Source organism: Meles meles, chromosome 7, assembly GCF_922984935.1.
Source record: "Meles meles chromosome 7, mMelMel3.1 paternal haplotype, whole genome shotgun sequence".
NCBI lineage: Eukaryota > Metazoa > Chordata > Mammalia > Carnivora > Mustelidae > Meles > Meles meles.
Window position 1 is genome coordinate 61328406 of NC_060072.1, and position 18202 is coordinate 61346607.

Consider the following 18202-nt stretch of genomic DNA (forward strand, 5'->3'; position numbering starts at 1 on the left):
AAAATAATAATCCTTTTTTCTAATTGTTAAGGGTTGATTCTAACTCTTCCATTTCCTAACTATATAAACTCTTAAAAATGCTTACATGCTCTGTGCCTCAATTTCTTCTGAAGTGAAGATATTGATAATGCCTATTCAATGGACCATCACGAAACTTAAGTTTTGTATTAGGATTAAATGAGTTAAAAGCAGGAAGCACTTAGGGTAATGCTTTGCATATCCTTGGTAATCACTCAACAGATGTTTGCAATGGTTGTAATTATTAAATATATTTTTTTCCTCCGAAGGAGCAGTTTCCAGAAAATATTCTGACAGACAATCTTTCAGAAAATATTAATGAGTGTGGCTAGAAAGGGTATGGCCATGTCTGGGTATTCATTCTCCTGTTAACAGAACATAGAGTTAGGCTTATGGTCTAGTCTGGACTAATCCTTGTACTTCCCTCTCTGCCTACTACTGAACCCTGTGTTTAACCCAAAAAAATGTGCATATGATCTAAGCCAGTTCAGTCAGATTCCTGCTCTAAATTTTCAAGCTGATGTCATTTACTATGCAGGAAAAACACATTTCCCAAAAGTCTCTACCCATATTTCCCATCCTGAAGAAAAGGTCCATTTTGATGTAGAAAGTACAGAAGCCAATGTATTTAGAGAAAAAGAACTTCAAGACAGAGAAAGAGAGGCTTAGTTGTGACAGTGTTCATGTTCTTAGTTCACATCATATTCCCTATTGCATTTTCTGCCACTGGTGACCAAGAGGCCTGACCAAAACAAAAGTGCTCTCAAAAAAGTATCTTGAGTAAAGTAGTTTTAAAATGCTATAAACTGTAGCCCTTTCTTGACATTTTACGAGCACAGTAAAATTTCTATGTATTTCTACATTAAAACAAACAAACAAAAACATGCTTACCTTAGTGTGAGTAAGCATTTCTCAAACATATTTGAGCATTTTTCCTGACAACTTCTCGTAACAAATGACAAACTCGTGTTTCACAGCACAATCTAATGTTTCACAGTGGTTTGAGAACCACTGACACGGGATTCTCACGATTCCACATTTTCATCCTTTATTCCCTATAAAACTGACTTTACAATTGTAATCCATATTTAATGGTATCAACATTTTTTTATCCAGGTGATTAACTGTGTCTGCCCAGTTACATCTATTAAGCAACCCAGTAGTTCTTTCATATCTAACTTAAACTAGAACTGAAACATGCTAAGGTTGATTCATGCATTTTCTTTATAGTTTCTTTGATGCATACGTCTATAACTGTTTAGTTAGTATACTTTCAATTATTGCATCTTTAAAATGTGTATTATTTTTCATACGTAATCCCTACGTATTCCATCCTTTTCTTTACCAAAAGTGCCTTATGATCAGCTTATCAGTTTTCCCAAATAATGGTATTGAATTAAATATATAAATTCTTCCAAAGTTTATATTTTTTTAATTTCACATCTTCTCATCTTGAAATATGATGCCTCCACATTTTTAAGGATTTAACATATACTCCATACATTAGCATATCGTTACAAATAATAATAATCTCCTCCTTTCTAATGGTTATACATTCATTTATCTTATTGCATTGGCTATATTTCTAAAATAATTGACAGAAGAAATAATTTTCTTATTCTTGATCTGAAGGAGAAATTTCATAGCGTTTCTTCATTAAATAAAATTTGGTTGTTAATGTGTGTAAATTATTTTTTATCTGTTTAATTATTTTTTTCATTTGTAGTTCACCATTTAAAAAAATCATAAACATGAGAGTATCAACTCCAAAAATTATTTTTCTGCTATGATTTATTGATGAACTATTTGTTAAGAGATTCAACCTTGGGCAGATTAAAAAAGAAAAATTATAAAATGTGAACATAAAATTTTCATTAATAAATTGTGTTGGTTGCAAATTCCCAGAAGCATCTGTTAATTCACTTTTTAAAAAGTGAACACACACACATACACAGACTCTTATTTGATACACAAATGCCCATGTCTATTATAACTTCTTTAGAAATTGCAATAAAATGCTCTTGATGCTTTTTTCTCTATTGTTTTCTAATATTAGACACTAATATTTACTATCTTATTTAATTTTGTGTGCTTGTGTGTGTTTGTCTGTGTGCATATGGTATGTGTATGTTTGAGTAACATATTTGGCAACACTTTTTTTTTTTTTAATTTTTATTTATTTATTTGACAGAGAGAGAGATCACAAGTAGGCAGAGAGGCAGGCAGAGAGAAAGGAGGAAGCAGGCTCCCCGCGGAGCAGAGAGCCCGACGCGGGGCTCGATCCTGGGTGGCTCAGTGGATTGGGCCACTGCCTTCGGCTCGGGTCATGGTCTCGGGGTCCTTGGCAACACTTTTAACTTTGCTTTGATGCTTTTTAAGTTTCTGTTGCAAAATTACACAATTGAGAATATATATATTCTCAATTTTTTTTTTTTTAAGATTTATTTATTTGGCAGAGAGTTCACAAGTTGCAGAGAGGCAGGCAGAGAGAGAAGGAGAAGCAGGCTCCCTGCTGTGCAGAGAGCCTGATGCGGGGCTCGATCCCAGGACCCTGAGAGCATGACCTGAGCCAAAGGCAGAGGCTTAACCTACTGAGCCACCCAGGTGCCCCAAGAATATATTTTGAATGATTTTTATCCAATTAGCTACTTATATTTACTGTCATGAGAGATGTAATTAATGCTATCTGAGTCACTCTGTTTTCTATTCTTAACACATATTTTTAATTTCCTATTTCCCCAGTGATTATAATGTAAATGTCATCAAATTTTGATTCTTCTAGCGTTCTAGAAATTATACATGCCATTTGTCTTCAACTAATAAGACTCTATAATACATAACAATTTTACATATAGGTTAAGAATATATATGAACTTATTTTCCCCCCGACTTTATTTATTTAATTAATTGATTATTTATTTATTTATTTATTTAGAGTGTGAGTTGGGGGGCAGGGGCAGTGAGAGAATGAGAGAACCTCAAGCACAAAACTCAACATGGAACTTGATCTCATGACTCTGATACCATGACCTGAGCAGAAACCAAGTCAGTCGCTCAATCAACTGAGCCACTCTGGCACCCCTGAACTTATTTGTTCTTAATCATCAGTAAGAAAATAGCATAATATAATCCCCTTTCTTCTTATAAAACAGAAAATTTACTATGCCTTTCAGTTTTAGCTGAAAGGCCATGATTTTCATCTAGTTTATTAATATCAAATAATTTTTGAAGTTATATTTAAAATTGTTTATAGTAATTATTAAGTCTAAAGTCAATATTAACCAATTTTTAAAACTTACTCATAGTTCCCTATTCTTGAATTCTTACTTTGATTAAAATATTGTCAACCAATCCACCTTTTCCATTAGAAGGGTACAAAGATTTCTGAGCACATACTTACATGCAAATATGTTTTAGCTGGTCTCACAAAATGGAAAAGTGAACATTCAAAACTATGTAACTATATAGCTATTGTTCCCTTGTCTTAAAGGTGAAGTCTATGTATAAGCTCAATTTTTCTTTCTTTTTTCCTCCCTCTTTCCACATCACCTCCTCCTCCCTCTTCTTTTTAAAGGTAAATACTTTATTTTTGAAATTTAATAAGTATACATATTTTTCTTAATTTTTTCTGGTTGGGTGTATATGTATCATGTACATATGTGGGTTTGATATGCATATTCAGAGCTTTACTCAGCCCACTTTGATTTACTTTTACAATCTTTAACATTACCTTTCTATTCTTTCATTTTGTTTTTTAGAATTTCAGTATGATGTTAGATGTGCTTTCTCTGTTGCAATTGAAATAACACTTCCCAATCATTTCTACCATTAGCTCCTTTTCCTTTGTATTCAAATTTCATTTTCTGCTGTGCCAATTCTGCTTTTATTTATTTATTTTGAAACATTTAATTAATTTGTTTACTTGACAGAGAAAGAAAGAAAGACAGAGCATGATCTGGGGGAGAGGCAGAGGGAAAGGGAGACACAGATGCAGGAAGCTATCCGAGGACCCTGAGATCATGACCTGAGACGAAGGCAGACCCTTAACTGACTGAGCCACCCAGGCACCCCCAATTTTGCTTTTAATGACTATTTTTAAATGTGTGACTAAATTTTTAGTTTCTTAACATTTCAACAGCTCATTAAGCTCCATTTTTATTAACATCTCCCTTTTATCCAATTTCTTCTATATTTTTATCCTGTATTTTATTACTATATTATCTTATACTTTATTTTTACATCATATTTAATCAAACACATGGTTCCTTAATTTTATTAAAAAAAAACATATAGTTTGGGGCACCTGGGTGGCTCAGTCAGTTAAGCGTCTGACATTGGCTCAGGTCATGATCTCAGGGTCCTGAGATGAGCCCCACATTGGGCTCGCTGCTCAATGGAAAGTTGGCTTATCCCCCTCTTTCCCTTTCTGCTCCTTCCCCTGCTTGTGCTCTCTCTTTCACATAAGTAAATAAAAGCTTTAAAATATATCTATAGCTTAAGTTTTTTTTTATTTATTTTTTTATTTATTTATTTTATTTATTTTATTTGTTATTTATTTATTTTTTATATTTATTTATTTTATTTATTTTTATTTATTTAGGTATACTATCGCATATATTTTTCAAAAGTAATTTTTCCTTTGTGTCTTGATTGTCAAAGTCATCTTACTTCTTACAAAATATTTTCACAACTCCTGTGTTGATTTTTTTTTTTCTCAATTACTCCTCTTTCAGGAATGAAGGTTTTCTCCACTGATGACTCATAATGTCTGTGGCTGCTCCTGATTCATTTCATTTTTACCTGGTTGCTGTTAGAACACGTTTCTTAGTTTTTCAGCTAGACGAACAGTAAATGTGAGCAGACTTAGTTTAATTACTGAACACTAACTGTCCGTTTATCTAGATTCTGAACTTCATCTCTCTTGCTTTTGTTATCTGGTTGACCACTTGGAGAAGATAGACATATTTCTAGGTAGTTCTAATCGATATATAGTCCTTTTGCCAAAAATAGTCTACGTTTGCAGTTTCTCATGACACTTTCTCATCTCCCATTCCCAGATGTAGTAAACCAAATGCTTAGCCACTGTAGACTCCGGATATTTGCAATAATGTAAAATTTAATCTTAGAAAGCATGTAAAATGAGAGTTGATACAGCAGCTCTGGCTACAGATATCTTTTTTTGGGTTAGGAGGAAAGCTGATCAGACTCTAGATCCAAATTAAGCAGTAGCAGGGAAATGAGTCATCTCCTTACCATTTTTCAGGCTGGCAGATTTATTCTCCTTCAGATAACAAAGCAAGTGTTAGCCATTTTCCCCCCTTCTATTTCAGTTTGATCTACTTTGACTCGTGTATAGTGAAAACTGGGGTGATCAAATGAATGGTTGTCAGTTTTTATGGCTGGTAATGTCATAGTCATACTATGAATATATATTGTTTGGTTTTTAAATTTATTTTAAAAGATATTATTTATTAATTTGAGAGAGAGAGTGGGAGAGAGCATGAGAGGGGAGAGTGTCAGAGGGAAGAGCAGACTCCCCGTGGAGCTGGAGCCCTATGAGGGACTCAAGCCCAGGACTCTGGGATCATGACCTGAGCCGAAGGCAGTCCCTTAACCAACTCAGCCACCCAGGTGCCCAGGTTTTTAAATTTTTTTTAAATGTAAGATTAATTTTTTAAATCACGTACTACCAACCACATGCCATTCTAAAGAAAATGACTGAACTGATTTTGAAAACCCCATTTTTTTTAAAGAATTTATTTATTTATTTATTTGATAGACAAGAGATCACAAGTAGGCAGAGAGGCAGACAGAGAGAGAGAGGAGGAAGCAGGCTCCCTGTTAATCAGAGAGCCTGATGTGGGGCTCGATCCCAGGACCCTGGGAACATGACCCGAGCCGAAGGCAGAGGCTTTAACCCACTGAGCCACCCAGGCTCCCCGAAAACCCCAATTTTTAAAATTACCATTATTCTAAGATTAGGAAACTGAACTCATTTACTAAACTCATGGTCTATGAACCAATATTTATTTTGGTAATTTATAAGCTTTTCAGGATGTTTTAAAATTTTCTGATTCTGCCTTACTGTTTATTTTTTTCATCTAACCTTTACATACTGTTAAATAAATAACATTCAACCAAGTAAATTTTAAAGATCTAATTAGCTTTATTAAACAATTCATTAATCAGTCAGCATCCTGTCTAGCAAATAGAGGGCACTCTGAGGAGTTGTATGCAATGGAAGGTTTTTATAAAAGGAGGATGGGACAAGAAAATGAAAGAAAAGGATTGTTTCAAGCAAGGCTGCTTGCCTTGGGGGAGAGGCTAGGGGTCTTATGCAGATGACCTAATCTTCTTTTTGGGGTTGGGGGAAATGGAGAGGTCTCTAAGCAGACTCATTGGTGGTGATTGAAAAAATCGTGACTGATAGTTAATACTGAATTTCTGGAGGAGATTGAAACTGTAATTATATTAAGTATTAAGCCCTAGTTTGGAAACTAGATCTAAGTGACATCATTTTGGGCTTATTGTTTTCTTTTAAATAATACTATTTCACTCAATTCTTATCCTATGTTGATTTTTAAATGCATTCTTATTGTTGTAGATCCTATGTAGTGAATAGTATTATATATGCCTTTTAGAGGTATATTTTAAGTAGAACACACATATTTTAAAGGAAGGCCTTGTGGTGTATGGGTTGGTACAATAAACATGTCTGTAGAAGCATTAAAATTACCACTGTATTTATATTATTATGTTTTTCTCCTACACTTTTTTTTTTTTTTTTTTGAGGGAGAGAAAAGCACATGTGCATGGGGGGAAGGGGGTGGTATGGCAGGTCAGAGGGAGAGGGAGAGATTCTTAAGATCTGAAGCAGACTCCACACCCAGCATGGAGCCCCACCTGTGGTTTGACCTCAGGACCCTGAGATCATGACCTGAGTCGAAATCAAGATTGGACACTTAACTGACTGAGCCACTCAAGTGCCCCGTACACTTGGCTTTTTAAAATTTCTAGGATCTCTCTCTAAATCATAGTCAAATCAAACTCATCATAGCAATAGCTCAAAGATTCAGCTGAAATCTAGATTTCTTAAGAATTCAGATTATGTGCTAACGATTATGTTAATATTAATATCATTAAGTACATACCCCTTTATACCTGTAATATCTTGAACATTTATTTATTGATTGATTTTTAAAGATTTTTATCTATTTGACAGAGAGAGAGAGACAAGCAGGAGGAGTGGTAGACAGATGGAGGGGGAGAAACAGGCTTCCAGCTGAGCAGGGAGTCCAAAGTGGGACTCGATCCCAGGACCCTAAGATCATGACCTAACCTGAAGGCACATGCTTAAATGACTGAGCCATTGAGGTGCCCCTATTTTGAATATCTAATTCACCTATAAATCTGAATGTATTTGGTGAAAAATGTGGACATGTTTCTAGCTACTAGAACAGTATTGAATACCATGTGGCATGTGTGTCTCTGCTCCCACTTCTGCATCCAGGCAGATGGTGGTAATGGGGCATTATTGCTCCCTCAGCTTTGCTCAGCCACACAATTCTTCTCAAACTGTGTCCTGGAAAGCTACTACCATATAATGAGATTTCATTTGTGTGATAAAGCTATTTATTGCTTTAGTTTCAGATGCATATTAGAGTTCCCCCAAAAGAAAAGTTTGGTATTGGCTTGCTTCTGCTACTTATTTCAGATATTTACAGAAAAGGTAAACTTTTGCATGTATGGAAAATTTTACTAAGCTATGTTAGTATAGTTAACAATGAAGCTTAAACTAGATGGAAATAAATATGATCAATATTTATTTAAATAAAATATCAATTTTTATATTTATTTAAAAATGCCTAGATTCATGTTTTTAAAAAAGGTAAAATAGATAAAAATTTATATATTGGAGGATATGGTAGAAAAGCAATTTGCTTTAGTTTCATGAAATTATGTTTAGCCCCTGGAATTGTCTTATTATATTTTTCCCAAGGAAATATTTAAGGGTTAAGTTCCTAGGTAATAATAAAACAAAGTAGTCCAAATGATTTTGGATCAGGATACGATGAAATTAAGCTTAGTTATATAACTATTTGTGGTTTTACTCTAATTCTAGACAGTTTGAAATGCCAGAGAGCAATCTATTGCTGGTACTTTATAATGTAAATGCATGATGTTTCATAAATAAATTCCTCTTTTTTTTTAAGATTTTATTTATTTATTTGACAGACAGAGATCACAAGTAGGCAGAGAGGCAGGAAGAGAGGCGGGGGGGGGGGGAGCAGGCTCCCCGCTGAGCAGAGAGCCCAATGCGGGGCTCGATCCCAGGACCCTGGGATCATGACCCGAGCCGAAGGCAGAGGCCCAACCCACTGAGCCACCCAGGCACCCCATAAATAAATTCCTTTTAAAGAATAGTCTCATATTCTAAAAATGTGACTTGATATGCCTGAAATTGATTACTATAAACATACTAATATATTATTATTTAAACAATTTCAAGATACTTAAACAGCTAATTTTAAAAACAAGATCAGAATTAACTAGTGCTTTGTATTCTGTGCTCCCTCAATGTAAGAAGAGTGACAGAAATTCCAAGTTGCAAAATATAGAGGGAAGCACTTTTTTCCGGATGAGGGTTAATCTATACAAGATGTGTTGTTGAAGTCTTTAGCCTTCCTTTACTTCCTTTTCCTAAAGGGAAACCTCGCTCTCCCCAGAAGCTGCTCCTCTGTAGCCTTCTGTGGAAGCTATTCATTCTCCCATGCCCACTTACCAAGCAACAGGAGGCAAGGCCGATGTCCATCCAGATTGCTTACAGGTCCTTCATTTCTAAAATTTTATTCTTTTTTTTAAAAAAGACATTTATTTTTGAGAGAGAGAGAACATGGGGATGGGTGGGTAGGGTTAGGGCAGAGGGAGAGGAAGAGAGGAATGTGTGGCTTCTCACTGAGTGCAGAGCCTGAGGGCCCTTCATGGGGCTCCATCTCGCAACACTGAGATCATGACCTGAGCCAAAACCAAGAGTCGGCGGCTCAACAGACTGTACCACCCAGGTGCCCCTCTAACACTTTATTCTTAAACAACAATTCATACGTAAACTTTACTCTTCAGAATCCCATGACATTTTGTTCTATTGCCTACATCCTTCCTACTTACTAACATCCACGGACCTTGTTTCTCCACATCTATTAGGGACTTCTTCATTAGCTTTAATCTCTGTATCAGAAAGCACAATATGCTTGGCTGCCTTTCGTGTGTGTGTGATGCTAGCAGCCACCAATGCTCGATGCCAAGTTTTTATAATTCATGACTTGTTGTAAACTATTGATAACCCAATTTATCATTCTTTCTTCATTTATTAGCTGCAATATTTCTACAAAGAGAAATTTCACCTTAGTTATATAGGAATCATTTCATATTAAAAAAGACAAAAACGTTTTATGATGTACTTCATTAACTCTGTGTTCTAAAAAGGCAATTAGTTGTATGTGTATATGTGGCCATTATGAAGGTATGTATTTAATAACACATGGTATATTTTCATCCATTTCGGTTATTACACTTTTTGGCCAATGAGCTTTTTCAAGTTGGCTCTCATTTCCTACTGGTGCACACTTACATCCTCTGAAAGCTTCCTTACTAACTACACTAATCGGATCTCTTAAATTCAACTTATACATTATTTTCTTTACATTATTACATCAGAAATGAACTGGTCCCCCAAGTAGCCCTGCTTTTAATGAGTAGTATTTCAATATCACAGCCTAGATATTAGTGATGCTCACTGCTATTTAGATGGGCATTTTTTTCTAGGCCTTTCCAAGGAAGAATGCTAGAGATAGGTAGATAGAGATGAGAAAAAGAGAGAATCTTTTTTTTTTTTTTTAAACTTCATGAGTTCACCCTGATGCTTCCAGTTCTGATTCTATACTAGAGAGAACTCATTCTCAAGGGCACAGGGGATCCTAGAATATTCATTGGTTTTATCCAGCATTACACACTTTTCATTCTCTTATTTTTTGTTAAGATATACTCAAAGGAGGGGCACCTGGGTGGCTCAGTGGATTAAGCCGCTGCCTTCGGCCTTGGGCTCAGGTCATGATCTCAGGGTCCTGGGATCAAGCCCCGCATCGGGCTCTCTGCTCCGCAGGGAGCCTGCTTCCTCCTCTCTCTCTGCCTGCCTCTCTGCTGACTTGTGATCTCTCTCTCTGTCAAATGAATAAATAAAAAAATCTTAAAAAAAAAAAAAAGATATACTCAAAGGAATTGAGTGAATTACTGCTTCAACTGCTTTATCATGTTTAAATAAAAATTTAACAATACTTAGAAATCAAAACATGCTTGAAACCAGGTCTCAGTGTCTTGCTAGAAATTGCCTCTGATGCATTGCACATTTTTTTTTACAAGATTTTATTTATTTATTTATTTGAAATGGAAGGAGAGCACAGAGGGAGAGAGGGAGAAGCAGATTTCCCACTGAGCAGAGAGCCCAATGTGGGTCTCAGTCCCAGGACCCTGAGGTCACAACCCAAGCTGAAGGCAGATGCTTAACCCACCGTGCCACCCAGGCACCTTTGTATCTCATGTTCTAAACAAAAACATACCCATATGTAAATCTTAAATATGTTATTCATGAATTTACTTCTGCTTTTTCTAAGGCAAAATAAGCTTAGCAGTATTCTACATAAACTGCCCCAAAACAAAATGGAGTCCATGTCTATTACAATTCTCATATTGTATAGTAGTATAAATTTTTGTCTACAAATTACTTGAAAGAGCTGTGTTTTGTCATTTTTGTATCCTAAGTGTTTTGCACAGTGCCTGAGACACAACAATATACTTAAAAAAGAGGTATTGAATAAATACATGTGCAAAGAGTAAATGCAGTTGATCTTTGAACAGCATGGGTTTGAACTGTATGATTATATACAGATCTTTTCAATAAAGAAAATTTTTTCGAGATTTGTGACAATTTGGAAAAATTTACATTTGAACTGTACAGCCTAGAAACAATGAAAAAATAAGAAAAAGTTAGGTATATTATGAATGCATAAAATGTATATAGAATGTAGATACAGGTATTTTTATTACTACCATAAAATATACACAAATCTATTATAAAATGTTAAAATTTATCAAAATCTACACACATACTTGCAGACCAGACATGGTTCTATTCAGTTGAGAGGAATGTAAACAAATGGAAACATGCAGTATTAAATCATAATTGCTTAAAATGAACTGTAGTACATACTACATTACTGTGATAATTTCATAGCGACTTTCTGTTGTTATTGTGGTAAGCTCAAGTGTTGCAAATATCCACTTAAAATGTCACGTGATGGGGGCGCCTGGGTGGCTCAGTGGGTTAAAGCCTCTTTCTTCGGCTCAGGTCATGATCCCAGGGTCCTGGGATTGAGCCCCACATCGGGCTCTCTGCTCCGCAGGGAGCCTGCTTCCTCCTCTCTCTCTGCCTGCCTCTCTGCCTAGTTGTGATTTCTGTCTGTCAAATAAATAAAATTAAAAAAAAAAAAAAGTCACGTGATGCTAGTCATTTCCACGTGAGCAATTTCTCTCTCTAGTAAACCGCATATTGCAGCAAAAAGTGGTTTCTTGAGGTTCTCGAGTATTTTTCACCATGTTTAGTATAATATTGTCAGCCTTGAATAACATCATGGGATCCATACAAAGTGTCACTAGCGATGCTGGAAGTTTGCCCACGAAGCAGAGAAAAGTCCTGACGTTACAAAAAAACGTTGAATGCCTTCATAAGTACTGTAGATGGAGGTCTGTAACTGCAGTTGCCCATCATTTAGAAATAAATGAAGCCAGCAAAAAAACTATTGTAAATAAAGGAAAAGGAAATTCATGAATCGATGAGGGCAGCCACACTAGCAGGCCTAAAAACCTTGCACTTGTTGTGAAATATCTTTTTTATCCCATCGAAAATGCAGCTTTTATGTGGGTGCAGGTTTGCTAAAAGAAATCCACACTTATATGCCTAATATAGGCAATATATACAACTGAGCCTATCATGACTCAAAAAGCAAAGTCATTATATGACAACTGGGAGGATCTAAAGCTAGAGAATTTAATGTCAGCAAAGGATGGTTTGATAATTTTAGAAAGAAGTTTGTCTTTAAAAAATGTCAAGATAACAAGAGAAGCAGCTTCTGTTGATTAAGAGGGAGCAGTCCCCAGATGGCATTAAGAAAATCACTGAGGAGAAAAGATATCTGCCTGGACTGGCTTTTTTTTTTTTAAATACTTTTTTAAAAAATTTTATTTATGTATTTGACAGATAGAGATCACAAGTAGGGAGAGAGGCAGGCATAGAGAAAGAGAGAGAGAGGAGGAAGCAGGCTCCCTGCCAAGCAGAGAGCCCGATGCGGGGCTCAATCCCAGGACCCTGGGATCATGACCTGAGCGAAAGGCAGAGGCTTTAGCCTACTGAGCCACCCAGGCGCCCCTGGACTGGCTTTTAATGCAGATTAAGGTGTCCTATTCTGGGGAAAAAAATACTACGAAGGACATTTATTAGTAGGGAAGAGAAGCAAGCCCCAGGATTTAAGGCAGGAAGGGCTGGCAGGCTGACACTACTATTTTGTGCAAATGTAGAACTGCCCTTATCTATTAAGCTTCTAACCCGAAGCTTTGAAGAGAAAAGACAAACACTAATTACCTATCTTTTGCTGGTATGACAAGAAGGGCTGGACAAAAAGAACCCTTTTTTTCTGGATTAGTACCATTGAAGCTTTGACCCTGAAGTCAGGAAGTACCTAAAGTTCTACTGATATTGGACAATGCTTCTGGCCATCCAGAACCCCATGAACTCAACACGAAGGGCATCAAAGTGGTCTACTTGCCCCCAAACAAAAAGTCGCTATAATCAGAGAATAATAAGGATCTTTAAGGCTCATTACACATAGTACATATGGAAAGGATTGTCAGCACTATGGAAGAGAACATTAATAGATAGAAAGCATGAAAATCTGGAAGGATTACAACATTAAAGATTCCGTTGCTGTTATAGAAAAAGCCATGAAAACCATGATTCCCAAAGCAGTAAGTCCCTGCTGGAGAAAACTGTGTCCAGATGTTGTGCAAGAGTTCAGAGGATTTATGACAGAACCAATCAAGGAAATCATAGCCTTGTGGATATGGTAAAAAAAAAAAAATGAAAAAATTTTTTAAAAAAGGTGTAGGATGAAGGGTTTCGAGATACCGATTTTGGAGAAATTCAAAAGCTAAGCAAAGGAATTAAAAGAAGACATCTTGATGGAGATAAGTGCTTCCAAACCAGTGCTGTATGATGAGGAAGAAAATATAGAAGCAAAAAACAAATTAACATTAGATAATCTAGCTAATGAAGGGTTCCAATTATTCAAGTCTACTTTTGACTTCTTTTATGACATGGGCCCTTCTATAATACATCTGCTGGAAGTAAAGCAAATGATAAAGAAGGATTGGTACTGTATAGAAACATTTTTTAGAGACATGAAAAAGCAAAAAAAGTCAGAAATTACTGTGTATTTTTGTAAAATTACACCAAGTGTGCCTGAATCTCCTGCCTCTGCTTCCACCTCCTCCACCTGTTCCCTCTGCCATGCTTGAGGTGGCAAAACCAACTCTTCTCCTTCCCTTCTTCCTCAGCTTCTCAATGTGAAGACGATGACGATGAAGACCTTTATGATGATCTACTTCCACTTAATGGATAATATGTAATCATCATGCCATATAGTTAACAAACTTATCTGTTGTGTGTGTCTTTGTGTGGAAATCTAATAACTATATGGCAAGACTATATGAGACATTTTTGTGTCATTAAGTATTCATTATGTAGAACATTGTGTATAAGACTTGTATGAAAGTGGTTAACCTGTCCTTACATAGGCATAGTGTGAGTGATATTTAACATAAAATAATCATGTGTTAGTTTTCTTACCATTTTATAACTTTGCTTACTTTGCTTTAAAAAAATCACGTTACCATACAGTAAGTCTCTCTCGTAAGTGGAGAAAGTGGGTATCAGCCTATCATCACAGGTAAATGGTTTTTTAAAAATGTAACAATGGGGGCACCTGGGTGGCTCAGTGGGTTAAGCTGCTGCCTTTGGCTCAGGTCATGATCTCAGGGTCCTGGGATCGAGTCCCGCATCGGCCTCTCTGCTTGGCAGGGAACTCGCTTCCCTCTCTCTCTCTCTCTCTCTCTGCCTGCCTCTCTGCCTACTTGTGGTCTCTCTCTGTCAAATAAATAAATAAAATCTAAAAAAAAAAAAAAATGTAACAATGGAGGCGCCTGGGTGGTTTAGTCAGTTAAGTGTCTCATTTATTTATTTATTTTGACTCAGGTCATGATCCCATGGGTCATGGGACATTGGGCTCTGGGCTCAGCATGGAGTCTGCTAGAGATTTTCTCCCTCTACCCCTCCCCCAATTCCCATGCCTGCATGCACTTTCTCTCCCTAACTCTCTCTCAAACAAATGAATGACTTTTTTTAAAGAAGTAACAATGAAAAAATAACAATGTTTCCTATACTGTATTATGACTATGAATACAATGTTGTAGGCTATAAAAATTTTATAATGACTCATTCATCAGTGTATAGGCTAGGTTACCATGAAGCAATTGTTTGATTACACTAAGCTATCATAAAGCCGTCATATTGCTGCATTTTTGTTATCAATCATTATACCTGTAATAAATATGAATTTGTTTTTCACATTATCTTTTATTTTTGATGTCTAGTCTTAGTAATATATATAACACTTATAGTGCTTTATATTACATAAGACAATATTGATGTAAGTTGTGACAGATAATTCATTTTTTAAACAAATGACCTAAACTTTTTGTATCAATAAATACAGTACAGTATGTGAATGTATTTTTCTCTTCCTTATGATTTTCTTTTTTTTTAAGATTTTATTATTTATTTATTTGACAGAGAGAGATCACAAGTAGGCAGAGAGGCAGGCAGAGAGAGAGAGAGGGAAGCAGGCTCCCTGCTGAGCAGAGAGCCAGATGTGGGACTCGATCCCAGGACCCTGAGATCATGACCTGAGCCGAAGACAGCAGCTTAACCCACTGAGCCACTCAGGCGTCCCTCCTTATGATTTTCTTGATAATGGTATGTGTTAATTGACCACTTACATTACTGACAAGGCTTCCAGTCAACACTAGGCTATTCATAGATATTTGGGGGGAATCAAAAGTTACATGTGGATTTCTGACTGCAGAAGGGGTCAGCATCCCTAACCACTGCATTGTTCAAGCGTCAGCTGTAGATGAGTTCATTTATTTAAGCCAATATCTTCCCAAAATTAGAATAAATAAGAAATTCAGATTTTTCATTTATAAGAAGCTTAGGCAGTCTAATGAGAAGAGAGGCTTCTATTGGATTAAACTTGTATTAAAAAAATGTCAATTGTTCATGTAAAAAGGTACCTAGTAGTGGCTTTTGGAGATTAATATTTTCCCCAAGCATCTCTTGCCTTCACTTAGGTGAAAATATGTCAGGACTCATGAAAATAATAATAATAATACATTTACCTCATTATCACCCAATTCCAAATTAGACATAATGTAAATTTTATATATATATATGTATATGTATATACATATATATATATGGTCTTCTCTATGTTCATACAGAAAATTGAGCTGAGAAAGTTCAGATTTATGTCTAGCTAAAATATAGGTGTCTCTGCATCTGCATGATATGTATAATTGGTTCGGCAATGAAGAAAGATGGGAATTTCAGATGATCCTTCCAGCCCAGAGTTTTCTTAGGAACCAGGTTAATTCCTTCCCTCCACCTTACTGACTATACAAATGGTTTAACTTGATTAGACTTTGACATGTCTTATGTTGGCATGATCTTTATCTTCTTTGACATTTATATATATTTAAAAACTGGTAAGTTTTCAATGCCTAAAATTTGCTATCTGATATAAAATCATTTTTCTTCAGTCTTGTAATATATTTCTCTCACCCTCTTTTCATATCTCTCCTGCAGACATACTAATTCAATAGTATAGCCAGGACTTTTTGAACCAAGAACAGACACCTTCAGACATTTTCTTTGTTCCTTTGTAAAACAAACATTTTTGTTCCCATTTTGAACACTGGAGCTATTTGGATGATATCTACACCTTTGTAGATTTAGAAAATGGAAGCAGCTGGCAAGTGCTCCCCTTTCTCTGATAGGTGCCTAAATTCTGTTTGTACTTCCTCCTTGAGCCAGATGAGTAATTAGCCCTCAATAAAAAACTGATCTCTGAAAAGCTGAACTGAATGGAAGGTTACAAACAACTGCAGTAAAGTAAGTTGTCATTATTAACAAACATCTTTTAAATATCCCATTTGAATTTAGCTGAACATAACAACAAAGAATAAAGGACTGTTTTTGTTCTGTCTGCTGTACTTTTAGTATCTGATTTTCTGATCAGTTTAGGAAGCAGCTTGCACTTTGCATATTGTATTGATCTTTTATTGCTACTGTAACAATTGATTACAAACTTCATGCCTCAAACAAAATAATTTGTCATACAATTCTGTTGGTCGGAAATACAACACCGGTCTCATTGTGCTAAAATCAAAGTGTTGGAAAGGCTGTGTTCCTTTCCAGAGACTTTTAGGGGAAAATCTGTTTCGTTGTCCTTTCTATCTTCTAAAGGCTCTTTGAATTCCTTGGCTTATGGCCCCTCTTCTTCCATGTTCAAAGCCAGCAAAAGCAGATTGAGTCTCTCAGATCACATCACTCTGACCACCTCTACTGCCCCGTCTTGCATTTTTAAAGATCGTTGTGATTATGCTGATCCCACTCAGGTATCTCCTAATTTTAAGGTCAGCTGATTAGAAAACCTAATCCCTCTGCAACTTTTAATTCCTCTTTGCCACATAACCTAACATATGCACAGGTTTCATGTAGTAAGACATGGACATATTTGGGAGGGGAGTATTATTCTGCCTATTACACATTTCTTTCTTTGATTCTGGAGAATCTTACTTAAGTCAGGAATCAATAGCCTTGTCTTCTCAATTATGTTGTAATCACTTTTAATCGGTAGATACAGTTCTGCCTCAAAGTCAAGGCATATGACTTTCAATTATTTTATTCATTACTTCATAATGCAGAGTGTACACACTTGCCAGCTGGTACTAAATAATGTTTCTATTTGTTTATAAACTAAGAAATAATTTAGCTTCTAGATTGTGATAGTAAGGATGGGATTTAAAATTATTAGAAATTCCTTAAAATTACCAAATTTAATATTGAAAAAGTGAATCTGAAAGAAGTTTTGTTTTTATTACATTTTCAATATAGATAAGAATTTCTCATTCTCCTTTATCTCATGATAATGAGATTTTTCAGGGACGCCTCTAACCCATTTCAAGTTTTAGTACTCTGAGAAATGCTTGAAAAAGTACAGTTATTAATAAAAACTTAAAAGTTTTCAACTCTTTTCAGTAGAGATTCTTTGAGTTGAGTTAGTACTGTGTTGCAGTGCCTAAATTCAGGCATCCTCTAGACATATTAGTATGCCATGATCACCAAATGTCTCTCTTTAATCCTTGCTTAAAACAAATCTGTAAACACAAAATTGGAGACCTTGGGTAAGCTAATTCACCTTTCTGTGTTTCAGTTTTCTCATTTGTTAAGTGGCAATAATAATGTCAAATGTTGAGATGAGAAATAAATGTGCTAATACCTCTAAGCATGTACATGTATATACAGTAGTAGCACAGAGTTGGTTTCAAAAATAGTAAGTATCACTATTATTATTAACAACAACAAATGCTACAGCCTAAAGGAATCTTTAACTTCAGGATCAGACTAGTGATACTTTTAAAGACCTCCTTTACTGGCTCTACAAAATTAAAAAATAATTTTAAAAAGCCCAAATAGTTCTTTGAAGCCACAAAATATTATGTCACTTCATCTTTGTTATGTATAAAGAAAAAAATCAGATTTTTTCACTTTTTGAAATTTTTGGTTTTTTTTTTAATAATTTTATTCTTTTTTATCATGGTAAGTATACTCTTTAATCCCTATCCTCTATTTCTCCGAAATCCCCACTGGAGTCCCTTCAGTAACTTTTGGTTTGTTCTCTATAGTTAAGAATCTGTTTCTTAGTTTATCTCTCTCTCTCGATATATATATATATATATA